Here is a 19,494-nt window from a genome sequence, read left to right as displayed (position 1 = left end):
TTTTTTTAAGGACTAAGGCCCCTGGGAATCTTGGACATATGTTCAGACATGTGGGCATATGCTCATGTACTTAGATAAAGAGATTCGGTCGTGGCAGTTGAGTTGCACTGATTTCAATCCTAGCATCAGTTACAGGAGTGTAAGTATCCATTATCCATGAATTTAACAAACCGACATCCTTGTCCATGGTATCTTTCTATTCTTACTAAGTCACTTCTTTCTCATGATCAGATGTTCTAGTCTGGACTTTCTCTTCCTTTCTCTGAGTAGAGTAATCTTGACAGTGGAGTGATGAACATATCTAATGCTTCATACAGTGTAAAGGAGTATAAAATTGGATGTTTCAGGGAGTATGTGTGAGAAGAGAACACAGATGTCCTGTGACAAGGAGCCTAGAAATGGTACCAGCTCATACAGGCCCTTGTCAGGTCATTATTGTTTGAAAACGAAGAATGCAAGAGACTTGTTAACTGCATGTACTGTTTATATACATACAACACACAGGTACACATACGTCTATATATCTCTTCTTTGCCTCTTTTTATATACGTACATTTATTATATACTTTATATTATTTTATATTTCATATATTATATGTTAATATATATATTTTATATTGTATATTAACAAATTGATAATTATATTGTAATTATATATTATGTTACATATAATGTATAGTTATAATATATAACATACTATATAATTTATAATTACATATAATGTTTATAATTATAATATATAAGGTATAATTACATATAATATGTATAATTATACATGTATATAGAATAGAGTACACAATAATGCATATATAATAATTAGTATATTGATTAATATTTTTGCACAGAATTTAGAGTGTTTCACATCACGTAGCCTTCTAAGTATGCTACATTTGCTAACTTCACAATTTAATCTTTACAACAGCCATGAGCCAGAAGTTACTCTTAACACCCGTTTTTACAGTGAGCACCGACGCCCAGAGAGGCATCCGTACCAAGTAAGAAGTGCTGAGTGCAAGCAGTGTTTTGATTCTAGGCAGTGTGGTCCAGAGATCCTCCCCCAGCCAGCATGTGCTGTCAGAAGTCACCACTGGTTTCCACTTCTCCCCAAGAGCAAGACGGCGCCTCAAGAGGATACAGATATCCACAGAGATCCGCCATGCTGAACTTAGCCTTCAAGATTCATCCTCACCCTGTAGATTCAACATCCATTCCTGCTCTTATATGTACGGAAGCAAATCTCTGTATAATAGTTGCACGTGCACCTCAGAGCCAAAAGAGGATGCTCTGTAGATCTTGTTTCTCTTGCTAGGGATACAGATGTTGCAAAGGAAAAACGTGAGATGCCTCTAAGTTCATCGCCAAAGAGAGTCACCAACAGCCTTGGATCTGTTTAAGTAGCTCCTGTATGGAACGTTGTTGATGTGTTGAATATTTTAAGCCCCATTGTTAGCATCCTCATCCACAGCTACATTCATCATCATTGGCCAAGTAATGGGAAGTGTTTTGCTAGCGACCAAAGTGCTGTGTGCTCATTTCAGAACGTCTTGTGCTCTTAATGTACTTTCTTAATGATGCTTCCAAGTTGTGATGGGGAACAGGGGCTTTGGCAGTCAGAAAGCCCGCGTCTCAGTGCAGCCTCTTCTTCAGGTGGAGATGTCTTCACCCTTCTTAAAACAGACACTGAGGGCTTCCCTGGTGGCGCAGTGGTCGAGAGTCCGCCTGCCGATGCAGGGGACACGGGTTCGTGCCCCGGTCCGGGAAGATCCCACATGCCACGGAGCGGCTGGGCCCGTGAGCCATGGCCGCTGAGCCTGTGCGTCCGGAGCCTGTGTTCCGCAGCGGGAGAGGCCACAACAGTGAGAGGCCCGCGTACCGCAAAAAAACACAACAAAACAGACACCGATACGTAAAGCTCAAATGACCAAGACTTCGCTTCATTTACTGAAACCAAATGAAACATCAGTATCCCTTTTTAGGATAATAATTGCACTTACAGTCACCTCTGAATTTTGTGTGAGCAATCACAAAGTGGGAAAACAAGAAGATCCTGTTGATACGTTCAGATGTTGAGGCTCTGACCGAGGAGCTTCACTAGAAAAGAAAGAATTTGTTGCAACTTGAAAGGTGATCCCGCTTACCTTAAATGGGTGTTGGTTATCCAGGTGAACTGGAGTGGCAGTACGCGTGTAAAGAATCATTTGAAATAGCTGGAGTCTTTGGTTGGGTTCCCTAGAAGAACCTGAGACAGGAACTTGAGTGCCATTGATTCACTGCGGGAAAAACCAGCAAGGAAGGTGCAGAGAAAGGAGAAAGGACCAGCCCCTGGTAAGATAGAGCCTTGGTCTGATGTCATGGTGGCAGGGCCCCTGGAGCACAGATCGTACCATCCGGCTTTGAAGCAAGAAGGACCACCATTTGTAGCCCCCACGTCAGGAGGTCTTTGGCTGTGGGGTCTTCAGGGTGGGTAGGTAGGGGGCAACTTTGCAGGCAGGGCAACTTATTCTCCACCAAGGGCAGTTCTCTACAGAGGAGAGCAGCTGTGACCTGTTAATAGCACCCAGTTCCAACGGCTGGAAGAGATCTCCATCTGCCCTGTGAAGATCTGGGCAAGGGGTCAGAACAGCATCGATCCCCCTACTGACTCCCGCGAGTAGAAATCTCTTTAAACGCTCATTTAAAATAATGCTTCTCCCGCTGTGATTCCTAATACTTACCACTCGGAAATTCTCCCGTGTTCAGTTCAGATTAGGGGATGGCTTACGCTGGCCATCGTTGTATATATTTAAGGTCATGATTTCTGAATCTTTCGCTTATATCCCAACTGTAAGGGAAGGATTTGTTTAAAAAAGTTTTGTTTTTTTTTTTTTTAAAGATCTATTGGTCCAGTTTCAAACCCTGGGGTTCCTTTTGTGCACGTATCTTCCAGGCTCATAAGTCCTCGTACTTAGCTGGAGTTGACGCTTAGAAGGATGATTTCTCAATGAGAAGCCGAACTGGATTTATTAGCAGGTTTTATAAATCAAGTGCAAAATATATAGTTCAGACTCTAGAGCACAGATTTATGTATCCTTGCAATAAATCATGAGAATGAGTATCCATAAGGTTCTGTTATTTTCACTAATCTGGTGAACTGCTGGGTAGACATGTCTTGTCTTTTAATCCATATCGTATTCATAATTAGAACTCATTATTTCAGTAAAAATCTGTTGATATATGGTTATCCTAAACGCATGCATTTGGAGGAGTTTGGAAGCCTGCCCGCGTATTAACGGTTACGGAGGAGAACTAACGCAATCACCATGAGAATGCATGGAAAATGTACGATAATAATACTGGATCCCAGACGTAAAGGACAAGGCAGAATTTAGAACAGCCCCGCTTCCATTCTTAAAAAGGCATCACTTAGTAATTATTATTAGGAGGGAGTCTTTCAGCTTTATCACTGTATAATGTTCCATAATGGACTTAACACTTTTATGCCTACGTCTTTATTTCATTCTGACACTAGGACATAGGTAGGGTGCCTATAATTCTTTTTACAGACAAGTCGATGAAACCAAGGCTCTGATGCTCAAGGCATTACCCAAGGTCACATAGATGGTTTGGAGATCGTCTCCTTGCCCCAGGTCCTGGCCTCCAGCCTTCCTCAGGCTCCCACCCCAGCACGTTTTAGGGTGGGCGTGAATGGTCGCTGCACGAGGGAAACTCTCTCTAGGGCAACTGTGATCTCTCCTTCAAAGTCTCCATACACAGAGGATCCTACTGCGGATCAAAACTCTGAAATTTCACTCCTTTGTGTTGAGTGCCTTCCTCCATCGACCCTGGGAGGGAACAGTGTGTAGACAGGTCACCGTCCACCCAAAACCGTTTTCCAGTTGGTCGTATGACTCCTCCCTCTCAGCCGGGATTCATTTATTAGGGTTGACAGGACCCACAGAGATGCCCGGGGAGGAACCCCAGGAGCCTGGCTACTGGGGAGCTGGTTCGATAGCTGTCACACAGTCCACCAGGAAGAAATACGGATTTAACTTTCCAGAAGGGATTAAAGACTTTGTTAATATTGTGAAACATTAAGGTCACGTTGTAAGATTTTAATCGATGGTTAATGCCATTATGGGAAGGCCGCCCACGAGGGGACTGTCAGAGAATGGTGTTCGATATTCTCTGTAAACGACGAACCGTTTAAAGGAGAGAAATGAGGAGGAAAGGAATGAGAATTCGGGAGTGTCTGGGTTCACAGGAATTTGAATAAGGTGACTATATAATTTCACCATTCCACTAGGTCTCTTGAGAGAAATGGGGACACAAAAGCATACATTTATAAATTTGATGATTAATTGCTTAAAAAATTGTTGACTGCAAAATAAGTTTTATTGAATTGATGGAGCTATATAGTCTCTTAAAAAGGATTTCTGGTCACACACATATCATTAAAAATATTTCTTAACAGAGAGTAATCCTAAGGGTCCTCATCACAAGGAAAAAAAATTATATATGTGTGTGTATATATATATATATGTGTGTATATATATATATATGTGTGTGTGTATATATATATATACATATATATGGTTCTTGCATTTTAGTTCTCAATAAAATGGTGGATTAGCCTGCTTGGGTTGCCATAATAAAGTACCACAAACTGGGTGGCTTAATAAAATAGAAATCTATTTTCTCACGGTCTGGAGGTTGAATGTCTAAGAACAAGGTGTGGGCAGGGCTGGTCCCTCCTGAGGCCTCTCTCCTTGGTGTGTAGATGGCCGTCTCCTCCCTGTGTCCTCACATGGTCATCCCTCCTTGTGTATCTGGGTCCTAATCTCGTCTCCTTATAAGGACACTAGTCCTGTGGGATCAGGACCCACCTTAATGACCTCATTTTCCCTTCATCACCTCCTTAAAGACCCCATCTCCAAATACAGACACATCGTGAGGTCCTGGGGCCCACCCTAATGACTTCATTTAGCTGTAACACATGGGAACAGTACGTAGTAACCCCCACTGAATGCAGCGACAAAATCTGGACAGGTAGCTGAAGACCCTAACCGTGAAATGGACAGTACGTATCTATCAGAACGGCCAAACACAAATAAATAACAGCGGATTTATACTATAGCGTTAATGGCGAAACTCCCATCACAGGAATTCATAGAATATTTATGTGCACTAAGACAGTACTGTTGAGCCTTCCTTTCTCCAGCACACATTCGCCATATTCGCAATAATGTCCTGTTGCTACCCTGAACCTGGCCCTGATGGCTTCACGTATAGTCTGGGTCCTGGCAGCAGCCGTGGCTCAACTGGTATACCAAGTAGCCAGTACTACTGGACACCATCATCGGAGACCAGAAAGAGTCCACAGCACCAGCTTCTGCCCCAACATTGCATTATTAGCCAGCACCCTGCATACTGCCCTTCAAAGGAGATGCTCATGACTTTGCACCTGGGAAGGGTTGGGGAAAGAGGTTCTGCAGCTTGCCCCTCAAATGTAACTGTATGTTTAAGCGATGACTCTGCAGATCACCTCTGTATTGCACGTAGAACCAGCAGAAAAGTCACGGCAGAATCTGGGAACTTCAGGGTGGTGCTCAACCCCCCCTGTCCTATAGCTCATTTTAATGCAGCTATGGGCAGTGTTTGGCATCGTTTCCTGGAAATGAGAAGTCTGTACTAGAGACTTCCGCGGTGGTCCGGCAGCGAAGACTCCGTGCTTCCACTGCAGAGAGTGTGGGTTCAGTCCCTGGTCAGGAAACTCAAGATCCCACATGCCACGGTGCGGCCAAAAAAAAAAAAAAACAAAGTCTATGATGGATGCTAAATTGAGAAGGATGCTGAGGCAACAGTCAAAATCATGCAAGTTTTTAACTTGCAGAGTGTCCTCTGCAAACCGGAAAGAATGGTTACCAGATGGAAAAGGGACTGGAAAAAGTAGAATATCGTGGAGTACCCAAGATCAACGGTTCTTAACTTTTGGGGGAATAGATGTTAATTACGATTTGAGAATTTGCTGAAAGTTACTGATAGCTCCCCAAGAAGAATGCAGCTACACTCAACGTTTTGCCTAGAACTGCAGAGTTCGGGCCATCCTGAATTCTACCCATTGATTCCTGAGGACGGTAGCTCTTCGAAGACGGTTATGGCATTTTATTGTTACTACTGTTGTTACGATAATTTAGTGTCACTACTGTCATTTAGCAGGCGGCAGCCAGGAACGATAAAACGTTCTGCAGTGTCCATAACATTGAAACAGAACGTAATTTAAAAAAGGCAAAAAAGAATTGTACCATTTCCCGCACAACTTTGAAATATCCCTCTAAGTATCTGTTTACATAAAAAAGCTCTCCGTAATTATCTGAACCTAGAACCTAACTGCATTTTATATCTAAATTCAAGGCGTATTTTTTTTTTTTTTTTTGCACAGTTACAATAGGCACTGAATTTTCCAAGAGCACAGCTGGCAAGTAATTAGAGGGAAAATTGTAGTTTGGAAACTTACCAAGAGTCGTTAACAATTTTAGAAGAATTCCAACACTGCTCATGGTAGTTGAGTCACTGACACAAGCAGTTTAACCCCCAAAGCTTTGGACCGCTTCATTATGTCATATGGTGAAAATACGTACTGTATTATCACATATTACTTTCCATTTATTTCTTGTTTATACTGTAATTAGGGAATTTACTGTTATTATTAAATAATAAGTTACAGCATAATGAGTAAGAGTGGTGGTTTCATATGTCATCATTTATAACCTTTGCCGTCTTGGGCAATTCCTTTACCTTTGTGCCTCAGTTTCCTGATCCATAGAATGATGATAAAAAACGACTTACCTCTTAGAGCTTTTGAGAATTTAGTGAGTTACTATTTTGTGTGTAAAACATTTGTGCCTGACACCTAGTAAACACTCTTTAAAGTTAGCCATCAATATCGTTATCATTAGTTATTAATATGAATTAATATATCAATGTGAGAATAAGAGGTGTATTTCAAATATTTGTTATGTAACAATATGCAAGCAATATATACAATACTGTCTATACATGGGAGATTTTTGTCTCTTAAGGTTTAGAACAACTCTTCTCAAAATTTAGGTAGACCCATGTTGAGAGGTTTTAGGAAAATTGCCTTGTAGTGAGAGATTTAATTTTTTTTTTAAGTCCTGCCTTTAACAAGACAGGCATACTTTACTCCTCTTTCATGAAATTTGTTTTGTTCTTGACGTCATTGAAATGTTCCTCCAACCTAGAACATTCTTCTTTTCTTTGACTCGGTACGTGAGTCCATCTCCTTCACATTTACTAAGCGTTGATTGAAAGGGTTTTCGTTACCAGAGATGTCTTTTGCCTTCAATATTGAAAAACAGTTTTGCTCCAACAAAAGAAACTTCCTGGAGTCCCCTGCAAACAGTGGCCATGCCACTTTCCTGCACGGGGCTATTCATGACGTCTGTGGTTACCATGTCTGCTTGCCTCACATGCCACTGGGATTGCAACCTCGCCCACCAACAGTGTGTTAAGATCAATCATTTTCTTCCTCTGTGTTCTCCTAGGGTCCCCAATGCACCCAACCTACCAAAATGGTGATATTTCAAAATGGTGTTGCACAGTCTGTCTTGCTGAGAAGCAAATATGATCTTCGATTTCTGCTGGTAAAAGTTGGTAACCTTTAGACCAAAGAGATTCTGAGAAATGGCATGGATTAAATAACTTCTTGTTATAAAAGTCAAATCATGCATTATTTTCTTGGCTCTGTTTTAGGGAATAGAACCAGGGAATTTTGTTAGTTATGTATATTCACCTTCCTGAAGGAGTATAGATTGCTTACGGTTTTTTTCCTATTCTTTGGTTCTCATCAGCTTAAGTAATTCCTTTTTGCCCTCCGTCAACCCAAATGAGTCTTCTTTAGAATCCATAAGTTGCAATATAGGATGTGGATACTGTTCTGTGTTTCATGATCCTTGAAGTGTGTGGATCCACTGTCTTTCAGTATCAGGGAAGAGTGAACTCTAATTACTCATCAGAAAAAAAAAAATCCCACAGCGTCTCCTGCCCAAGTTCTCATCAGGCCCATTCTGAAGAATTAACTTAATGAGGATTAATTGAAAGAGAAGTAGCCCAGCTACCTTCTAGATTTCCGAAACATCAAGGATTTGCTGTTCCCCGTTTATTTGGACATTTTCTTCAGTGGAACCAAATGGCAGAGAAGTTTAGCTTGGATACGGTGTCATCTGCTTCTGTTTAGGATACAGCACATGGAGACACGGTGCATCTGCTGGACGAGCTCATGGTCTTGGAGAGAAGAATGGACCTAAAGATCCGGGAGCATGGAGAATGCTTTACCTCCCCCGCCCACCATGCTGCATGTTAAGCGATGGGTCTACTGTGAACTCAGTGGTGCCCAACCCTAGCAGGCAGTATCCTAATTAATTGAAGAAATGCCCTGTTCTCCATTCTCAGAAAAAGAGATAATTAGACATTAGTTTACAACTACTTTACATAGACCATTCTTCAAGCATGCCTTCTGTGGCTCTTCTGTTAAGTACAAGGAATGTTCAGATAGGCACTTTGTGATGAATGGCCCATTGTTTAAAATCTTTGTTACAATTAAAACTAATTGGGGGCATGAGGTAAATGCCCATAAAACAACGAACAGTAAAAGTCTCAGTGTTTACCTGTTCCTTCGGAGCAATTACAAGAAATGCTTCAGGGTATTATTGGGATCAGAGCTACCTTGATGAGTGAAAAGCCTCATAAACAAGGGTGGACCCGCAGAATGATTTGGATTTACCTCCAAAATAAAGAAGGAGAGAAGTTGTTTCACTGAAGAAAAGGATAAAATGACCAACGGCACTGAGAACGAGAAGGGAATGTTTTGAGAGACCTCCCTTAAATCAGACTGATGAAAAAAGAGCCCAGTCATGGAGACGCAGTCAACATGAGTTTGTCCAAGTAGAGTCGTAAAAACTGAAATAGACCTAGACATCTCAAAATTTGGTTCTATAATTGGACAATGGAAGAGCATAATAAGGTTTGGAGCAGGGTATTGGCACGTAAATAAAACTTCAATAAAATTCAGGTCAGAGGTCATTGCCAGTAGACAGAAATAAGAAAAAGTCTGTAGTCAGTGAAGTTCATTGGGAGGCCGCTGGCGTCCTTCACTCAAGAACGTGAGGAGAAGTAAAGGCAGGATGCACGGACAGGAAGAAGTGTAGGATTTTCGTTGCTACCAATATGGCAGACTGTTTCTACCAAAGCAACATTCCCACTGGAGAATACATAAAAATTCTGGGTAAGGCGTGGCAAACGTTCTTTAAAACACACAGCAGCCACATAGCACAGGGAGATCAGCTCGGTGCTTTGTGACCACCTAGAGGGGTGGGATAGGGAGGGTGGGAGGGAGGGAGACGCAAGAGGGAGGAGATATGGGAACATATGTATATGTATAACTGATCACTTTGTTATAAAACAGAAACTAACACATCACTGTAAAGCAATTATACTCCAATAAAGATGTTTAAAAAAAAAACACAGCAGATTATAAGGAAGTGGAAGTAATTAATTGCCAGGGAGAGAAATGTAACAGGACAGGGAATAAGAGTGTTCAGAGGACTCAAAACTTCTTTGAGGGGATTAGACATTTCCACTTGTAACAAAGGGAATACACAAGACCTTGGTCTTATACCAAGGATGGAGTAGAAATTGAGATCCCCTTTTGCAGCCAGGAACTCAGAAGGCTCTTCTGCCAGTCAAACATTGCACTAGAAAAGAAAAACCCACCTGCTAAAACAAGGAAGTAAGAAGAAAATATACACAGGGGACTTCCCTGGTGGCGCAGTGGTTAAGACTCTGTGCTCCCAATGCAGGGGGCCTGGGTTCGATCCCTGATCAGGGGACTAGATCCCACATGCATGCTGCAACTAAGAGTTTGCATGCCACAACTAAGGAGCCCGCATGCTGCAACTAAGGAGCCCTCGAGCTTCAACTAAGGAGGCCACCTGCCACAACTAAGACCCGGCACAACCAAATAAATAATAAATAAATAAATATTTAAAAAAAGAAGAAGAAGAAAATTACTCTTCTGATCTGAAATCCAGGTTGGAAAAATGTTTCCTCCAAGACTTTGTAACTATAGAACTGTTGTTGCAGAGTTTGGGAGGTTAGACCTTACATTCCTTGCATGATTTAAGAAGACCCAAGACAATAATAACATGATTACCTTAAAATGCCCTAGTGTTGTGAGGACACAGGGTGCCTGGCACCTAGAAAGTGACTCTTCCTTAGATGGATGTATGCTCAAAATGAGCAGAAAGCTTCTCACAGATAAAGCACACGTTAGCATAAGTACACAAACCCAAATTACAAAACGCACAAGGGGACAAGCTACTAGGAACAAGCGTTAGCTGTAGAAGCAAACATGGGTGAGATCTCTAAGAAATTAATATGTGCACCACGCCCATCGTCCTGTCCCCAGTAAACTATATCAATTTCCTTCATCCTACTCCCAATAAAATGTTTTATACAAATTATAGTAACTTCCTTTGCCCTGTACCTAAAAAATATTTGCACCATCTTCCATCACACTAGTCTCAATAAACTCTTTGTACCAACTTCCATCATCCTGTCCCCAATATACTATATCAAATCCTTCCATTATCTTTCTCCGATAAACTATTTATACCAATTTCCAGCATCCTGTCCCCAATAAACTCTTTCTCCTGGGGATGATTCCGTGACTGGGGCAGCTGTACCTTCTGAATCCACATTCTCACCTACAGGCTCATTGCATCCATTAGCTGCCTCCCTTGGTCCAGCCGTACTTGCTTGGACTACCAAGGTTGGCCGAGTTCTGAGACGAGCTGTTTACCAACCTACTGCCAAGAATATAGGCAAAGCCACAGCCCTGGTCCAGTGATGGGGACAGAGGGGTCTCCAGTCTTTGAAGGGAAATGAACACCTTGGATGAGAACCTAGCACACAGGGTACTAGTTCAGACCAACTACACAAGACATCGGGCGCTCCATCTTGGACAGTGGTGTAAAGACTGTTGCTTAGATGAAGCAAACATCCTATGTAATGTTGTGTCTGTAGATAGACATATAAATCATCACTATTTTTCTACGTTCCTTGTGATTCATGCTGTCTGATTTTATCACGGTCCTTCTATGCCTACTTATACTCTCCATCTGTTCTAGACCCTTCCAGAAATGAGTTCTACATCCTCCCTGCCTGGTGTGTAAACAGTGAGTCCTTTTGTCATAAAACTATCACCTTCCAGTTTTCAGGAACGTGTCCTGGTTTTGGAATTCTGGAATACATGAGCAAGAAAATATGTGTCTCCAATGCCGTGATTTTATAATAGTCAGTCATGACTTACTGCTTCCTTAAACTTTCCAGAACGATCAACACGTACCCTATAGCTCCCTGATGACCTTTGTTTGTTTTTTCAGTTTTATGCTGAATTGGTAGAAGAAAATCAATCTTCTGTTACCCTGTCACCTTTCCCAGGGAAAAATTGATGCAATGGCACCTTGAATATTCTTGAGATTGTTGATTTCGGATCTTGAGTGTTGCAGACATAAATTTTGGCTTGTGATTCTCTAATGTCAGAGAGCCTTGAAATCATATTGTTCTTGTTGTTTGGAATGCATCTTAGATTTGGGACTACGACCAGGTATGTTTCAGATTGGCTTTTAAGTGCTCATGGAGTTTATCTCTTGCAAAACTTTCTGAAGGTAGTAAGAGGCAATGCCTAGCCTAGCTTTGTTGGTCTTTAAGGGCAATGAAACCTGTTTTAGGTGAAAGAAATGCGAAGTACATGCCCAGGGCAGGTAAAGCCATGGATGTTGATGTGCCGGGTAAATGATTTTTAGCAGAGTAGGACTGGACAGATTAAGAAGTTTGAAAACTAGCAGGTAAAATCCTGCTAAGTATATAAAAATTCTTTAGGATATATTAGGTGAAAAAATATGGTGCAAACTAATGTATGTAGAAAAGTAACTTTTGTGTTGGGAAGGGGTTAAAAGGATTATATATTCATCTTTCATTTGCATAAAGGAAACACTGGATGGGTGCATAAAAATCTTACCTGGAGAAAACAAAAGTATGAGCATGAAATATCAAAAGAAACATTCATGAGTTTTGAATTATCTGTATGTCTCACTCATTTTAACATTAAGTGAAATTTAAAATTTAAAAAGTGGTATGTAAAAGTGATTTTTTAAAAAAAGAGGTAGGTTAAATTATTAATTCCTAGAATTCTCGTGGAAATCCATTAGTCGGACATAATTCTGACTACGATGGAAGAATTGATTTAAAACAGTTCACAGGGCTTTCCTGGTGGTGCAGTGGTTGAGAGTCCGCCTGCCGATGTAGGGGACGCGGGTTCGTGCCCCGGTCCGGGAAGATCCCACATGCCGCAGAGCGGCTGGGCCCGTGAGCCGTGGCCGCTGAGCCTGCGCGTCCGGAGCCTGTGCTCCGCAACGGGAGAGGCCACAACAGTGAGAGGCCCGCGTACCGGAAAAAAAAAAACAACAGTTCACATTTTGGAGTTAGGTACAATTCAGACACTTTGCAGAGTCGCTCATACAAGGGGGAACTTTGAGTGTTTCCACTTGATTTTAGGCAAACAATCAGTTGATATGCTATGTTTTTGTAGCTTGAGATTCTCCACAGAAAATTACTCAGGCAGAATAGATATTCTTGGAAATGAAATTTTGCCCATAAAATCCCAATCCTTGAGGCTGCAGGTTAGGAGGTTTCTGACTTTGGCATATTCACAGACTATGTCCACATTCTCTGACAAGCCCTCAAGGGAAAAACGACAGACAGGCATGGACTCTAAGTTGGGTGTCAAGGAAGCTCAGTTTCAGAATAAGTTGGGACTTAGGTAAATGCTGAGTACAACAGAACATGTTCATAATTTTATAGTTCTACCAGAGCATTTTGGTAGAATTTTATAGTTCTACCAATAACACAACCTAGTGCTTGCTGTAGAAGACATGGTCTTCATTGCAGGTGAAGAGAACAAAGCTTAGTTGGTCTATAACTTCTCTTCAGTGGGGCTGGACAGGATAAAACGAGCCTGGTTAGATAGGAGTGGAAGTCGGGGAGCTCTTGAAAATGGCCTGCCCAACGTTCATTGTCCTTTCTCTCAAACTGAGTGGTCCTCTTGCTTTGTTCTGAGTGGTAATGTCTCCCAGTAGAAGAGGACTGCATGGTGTATCTTCCCTTGAAGCTAGGTGGTATCATTGCTGTGGCTTCCACAAGGGTGCCTTGACCTGAACTGGATTTAGCTGACTTCTCCCTTTTATTCTCTCCTTTTCCCTTCTTCCTGCCTGCGATGGAGACATGGCTGGAGCTACAGCTGACGTGTCGTGACCATCAAGGAAAGAGAGACCAAGGGAATGGTGCCACATGTAACTTTGACATTCCAGGACCCCTGAGCCGAAGTAGATGCGCGTCTCCCTCCAGAATTCGGGTTAAATGACGACAGGAACAGAATTCATTTAATAATCCCACGAACAAGAGCTAACTTTTCTTCAGTGTCCACTCTGTGTCAGGTCTTTCTCTAGAACCGTCTCCTCTACTAATATATTTAATCCTTACAACATCTTTATGAACTAGATACTGTCATTTTGCCCATTTGACAGATGAGGAAATGCAGTGTTAGCCCACATTAACACAGGAACTAAGAATTTTGTCATATATCTTTGAAGAGCTTTGCCCAATGGGAAAGTAGAAAATACATAAAGATGACGTAAATGTAACACCTTCTGTTTTTTGGACCTCAGTTCCAAAAACATATGTGAAACATGAGTCTTGACTCACGACCAGTCTCATCATTAGTCTAGAAATGGCTCATGCATTTCTTTGTGTGTTTATAGTCGTCAAAGAGGCAACCACACAAAAACGGAACCTTAAAAATAACCTACATACTGTTATCTGGTTCCCCACCCCACCTCCTTCTCTTCCTCTATCCAGTGAAGCGGCTGTCCTCAATCCTGCGTTCATCCTTTTCTTGTTTTCTTTTGTATGTCGTCTTACTGCATAAATAAATGTTCCTCATACACACACACATACCCAGAATGGCAGAGATGTAAAATTAAAATAAAAGGCAGTGCAGTGGACACAATAAAACAGGACAGATCAAAAGGAAGGAGCATCTAGACATCCCTGGAGTAGGTTAGCAGCGTCTGGATGGAGGGGTGATATTTAAAAACTGAGCTCCAGAGGAAATTGATGGGGCAGGGGCTTGAGTGGCACTGGAAGAAGATGGGAAAGTTGGAGGAGAAATAATTAAGTGGGGAGGGTGTGGAGTTACAAAATGAGTTGGCTTATCTGAAAAATGGGATTTTTTTTTTTTCCTGTAAGAAATAACAGAAGTAGGAATAGGACCACATCTTCATCCTCCTGATTTTGGGTTCTTCCACTTACATGTGGTTCTGTCAATTCCTGTTACTGCTCTGAGCAGAGAATCCCTGAACTAAATCTCTATTTGACCTTCATGTGCAGGCTAGGCGGGACTATATTGATATTATTTCAAGCCATTGGTTCCCATGACAACTCCATTTTCCCCCAAAATAATTTATTCGCCCCCAAATCTACAACATAGCTGGGCATGGCCATTTAACCCAAGGGGCCTTACAGATTATTGAAATCATCTTACAATGTAATGAGCTCTCATTCACTTAGGCTAAGAACATACTTCATGTGACCTGTAGAAATTATTTTGTTGAGCTGATGCTTGTAGGGAGGTGCGATAAAAGCAAACTTCCCCAGCCTCTGAGGGAGTTGTCTCAGCGAAGAATAATTCCTGGAAATGTGGGAAAGCTACAGGGCTCTTTCACATAAATGACTTCTTGCAGAATAAGAGCAGTTGCAGCTTAAAGTAAATGTTGGTCGTTTTTCCAGTGTCTGTATCTTCCACATTTATTTTCCCGAAAACTGAATATTCTCCTGAGAGTGACTTTCACGGTTACAACCGGGGGTAGATGCCTCTCAGTTTGCACCCCCTGCTGCAGAGCAGACATCGGGACAAAATAGCACCTGAGAGATTGGTCAGGGATTCTTCCGTGAAGTCATATTCTAGAGGTGAAGAGTTCTCTACAATGTTAAGAGGTGCAATCATAGAAACTTAACCTGCTTTTTTTCTTGAATACTAAGCCAGCACTTGTTATTTATCAAGGATGGTACAGATTGGCTGTGCTGGGTATGATACTTACTATAGATGTATGTGCATCTGCGGGTTTATTGATTTTATTTTAGAACGCCCTGGGTATGGCTGTGCTGGGTATGATACTTACTATAGATGTATGTGCGTCTGAGGGTTATTGATTTTATTATAGAACGCCCTGGGTACGTGAACTAGGAATGCATTTTAGAATTCAGATACGCGGGAATCTATTTGAGTAGGGAAGGTAGGTGAGAGCGAGAAGAGTCAGCATGTGAAGCTTACGATGGGGAGGTGATCAGGCAGGACCATTGATCTGTGTACTGTTCACTGGACGAGCCAGAGGTATTAAGGCAAAGAGCCCCAGTGGTTGAAGTTGCTGTCGTGTCTTCCAGGTCAGTACTCTCTGTAGCATAGCCGTGTCTTCGTTCTTCGGATGGTGAACGTTTGTCTGTCTGTTCGGGAAACACCAAAACATAGTTCCCGTTTGTGAAAAAATAAATGTAAAATTTCAACAACGTATTACGACAACATTTATTCTAGTTTTATAGGCACCTGCCAGCACTGGCAGTTGTCAAAATATTGGAACTCAAATATTAGTGGAATGTCTCACGTGAAAAATACCGATTCTGCGTCTCTTGTATTATGCTGTGTACATTGTTACGGTAGCACAGCTGTGGAGTTGGCTGCTGTTTCTTTGAAGTCCCTTCACATTTGCCTATTTTTTTTATACGTTTCTTACTTCCACACTTTTCCCAAAGGATGGATGATAATAAATCATTCTCATTTTATTAAATTTCTTGCTCTTCTTAGCTAATAAGCTCTGCGATTGCACGCTCATAATCTCATGCCGGAATTCACTGATTTTTGTTTTTCACTTTCCATTTTGAATCAAAAATGAATTGTATTGATTCCCAAGCACTGTAACCTACTAGCTTCAGTTTTCAATAAGATGAGAGGTTTTATTGACTCTGAAATGAAAAGAAAATTCACAGTTCTGTCAAAGAATTTGGAATTTGAGAGTGTGTTACTTCCACTCCCATTAAAATTCTTCAGTCCATAATATGGATTGAAAACCCACAATGTAGTTATAAACATTAAACCATAAATTATAACCATTCCATTTTGTGTGAATATGATATAAATTACAAAACAAAGATTTTACATTTTATATGAATGCTATGTAAATTATAAAATAAAGGTTTCACATAAACATTATATACATCATAAAAATTATAAGCACCCTAGTACTGAGCATGGGTCTTTGTGGCCCCCAAAACGTGATGAGAGGGAACAGGCTTCAGAGAAAGGAGTGCAGGTGTCGCAGCTGCAGAGCAGCCTTGCCTTGGGGAGATAATCAAACTAACGTTCCCTTAAAGGCATGGCCATCTAGGGGAAAATGGAACAAGGAGGGAGAATTGATTCCCCTTCCCACATGCTACCACCCCACCACCATCATCCATTGAAAAGACCACATTTTAGAACAGTCACCGTAGAAAGTGATCTAGACCTAGAAGCTGTGTTCGCAAAATGCCGAGAACAGGAAGAAAAATCCAAGGAAACAACAGTGCTGTCAAATGAAGACAGGAGATGTGAACAGCTGATGAAAATTCTCACTACAAGCAGAAGAGTAAAAGTAGCAGAACTCTCCAGCACATCCCGATCCCAGGAAATTCCAAGACAACAGTATTTCCACAGAACCCCAGTGTGGTCATTGAGCACCCCCCCGGTCTGGCAAACTCCTCCGCATACCCCGGCTCGCAGCCAGAATTCCAGGTGTCGGCGGATCCATTGGTTGGCCTTTAAGCCTCTCTTTTTCTGGAAGATGACGCTTCTCCAAAGACAAAGCATGTCCAGCATTTGAGGAGAAAATCCAAATATGTAAAACTCCAAGTTGTCTGCTGTGGTTTTTAGCTAAAACGGATAAAACTAGGCAACAGAGAATCTTACTCCACTCCCCTAATGCTTATCAGAGAAAGAATGTCACAGCTGCAGAAGTCTTGAAAAGGAGATGCTGGGTGTTTCCAAAGTAATATTTGATAAGAGAGTGTTTAAGAAGCGAGACAATGAAGTTATCTTACTTTATTCATTGTGCATCTCTGAATGGATTCTGGGTGATATATGACTGATAATTATAGAATGTTTCCATGTGACTAAATTCCAGTTTCTCTCTCTTTTTGTCCTTTCTCCCTCTTCCATGAATAGTTCTAACTCCCGTTTGTTTCTCTCTTGCTTTCTCTCTTTCTTTAGAAAGCCTTGGTGTTACCCACAAACACTGCAGTTCTTTCCCCATGCACCTCTAGTTCTACCAAGCCTTGAGAAGTTCCTGGCTGCCTGGGTAAGTTTCATCATATTCACCCGTGTTTTACTAAAGTGATGATGGCAAAAGGGAAAGAGGACCCAGTTGAAGGGTGGCTACAGTGATGGGCAAAGCCTCTGGTGATGACCAATTAAGACCGTAAACTAGGACGTTCAGTGATGATGCTGATGGTTGTTGGTGAGACAGCACTTCCGTCATCTTTGTGTGTGATTGATGCTGACATACTCCTGATGGCTCCTTAGATATGAAGTCTCATGGGAAACTTGGGAAAGTAACGTGCAGTAAAAGGGACTCCAGTCACGGCTGGGTCTTCACTCCCTACGGGGAGTTCAGACCTCAGTCCATTCCCTCGTCAGTCCATCCCCTCGTCAGAACATCAGAGACTCTGACAGTTACTAACATGTAAAGGATAACTTGAGACTCCAAGGACTCTTAGCTCTGATTCTCATCCATATGATAATATGCAAATAGACATTCCTTTATAAACACATGCTTTAAAAAATTAAATGGAATCATTATTGAAGACCAGTTTATGATATGTACATTCCAACTCAATTTTATATAAATCTAAATTCTATATAAGTTTTATTCATTTTACAATACTGATTTAAGACACATTTGTTGAGTGTGTACTGTGTGCTAAGAACAAACTATTCCTAGGGAAACCATAATTTTTTTTAAAAGAAGCCTTCTTTTTTTGTAGCTTGACATTAGTCGAAAGTTGTGAGAATGCTACAATCAGCGTACCTTCTGTCCAGATTTATCTACTGTGATATTTTGCCCCATTTGTTTTATTTTTGCTCTTCAATATCTTAGTATATTAGGAGTGTTAGTCCTTTATCTGTAATAAATAGTGAAAATATTTTCTCCTCATTCGTCTTTGTTTTTATTTATGGAATTTTATACCATGTGAAGGTTGTTTTTTTTGGATGTAGTCAAATTTATCAATCCCTTCTTTTATTAAATCTGGGCTTTGCATCATTGTTAAGAAAGCCATTTCCCTACACCCAGCTCAGAAAAGAATTTTCCCACTTTTTCTTCTAGTACTTTTGTGGTTTCATTTCTTTTTAACATTTAGATCTTGGGTCCACTGGGGATTCATTCTTGGGTATGGTGTAAGGAATGAATCTAATTTTTATCTTCTCTCAAATGGCTGCAGACATTTACAATATAGCCATTCATTAAAACATCCATTATTCCCCAAATGATTTGAGATCCGGCTTCATCCGATAGTAGATTTCTGTATATCCTTGGGTCTATTTCTCTTATTTTCTCCTCCATTCCATTCCATTCTTTGTTTTTTTGTGCCATTTCAACATCATCATCATTTGTATATTCTAATATCCAGTGTAACTCCACCCCCCTCATAGATCTTACTTTTCAGTATAAAAACGTGCATTTTTTTTCTTTACAGCATTTTTTTTATTGAATATATTTGACGTAAAACATTGTGTACATTTAAGGTGTACAACTTGTTGCTTTGATACATTTATGTAATGTACTATGATTGCCACTGTAGTGATATTTATCACATTACATAATTATAATACAGGACTGTTGTCTGTGTTTATTATACTGAACATTAAATCTCTGTGGCTTATTTACTGCTCATTGCAGGTTCGTAACCTTAAACAACATCGATCTTATCCCCCAGCCCCATGCCCCGGGAACTGCCATTGTACTCTCTGATGTTTTACGAGTTTGACATTTTTAGATCCCATGTATAAGATTAATCATACCATCCTTGTCTTTCTCTGTCTGACGTATCTCACTTAGCGTAATGTACTCAGAGACCACCTGTGTTGTCACAAATGGCAGGATATCTTCTTTTCTCTTGACTGAATAACATCCCATAGTTTATGTATACAGGATCTTCTTTCTTTATTCGTCTGCTGATGGGCAGTTGGGTTGTTTCCGTATCTTGGCTATTGTGAATAATGCTGCAGTGAACAGGCAAGTGCATAGATCTCTTGGAAATAACTGTTTTCATTTCCTTTGGGTATATTCCCAA

General features: G+C 41.0%; 1 long non-coding RNA gene across 2 annotated transcripts in view; it reads left to right on the top strand.

Annotated features, from left to right (window-relative positions):
• The window catches only part of LOC115842397 (uncharacterized), a 490,939-nt gene extending 472,616 nt beyond the window's left edge, over positions 1 to 18,323 (top strand). For both annotated transcript variants that reach the window (XR_004035260.2, XR_009560676.1), the window contains exons 7-8: positions 17,414 to 17,501; positions 18,187 to 18,323. This is a non-coding gene — a long non-coding RNA (uncharacterized lncRNA). The remainder of the gene's footprint in view (positions 1 to 17,413; positions 17,502 to 18,186) is intronic.
• Positions 18,324 to 19,494: the final 1,171 nt, after the last annotated feature.

This window comes from Globicephala melas, chromosome X (genome assembly GCF_963455315.2).
Source record: "Globicephala melas chromosome X, mGloMel1.2, whole genome shotgun sequence".
NCBI classification, from domain to species: Eukaryota; Metazoa; Chordata; class Mammalia; order Artiodactyla; family Delphinidae; genus Globicephala; species Globicephala melas.
Note: the sequence above shows the minus strand (reverse complement) of the source record. Positions and strands in the feature narration are given on the sequence as shown.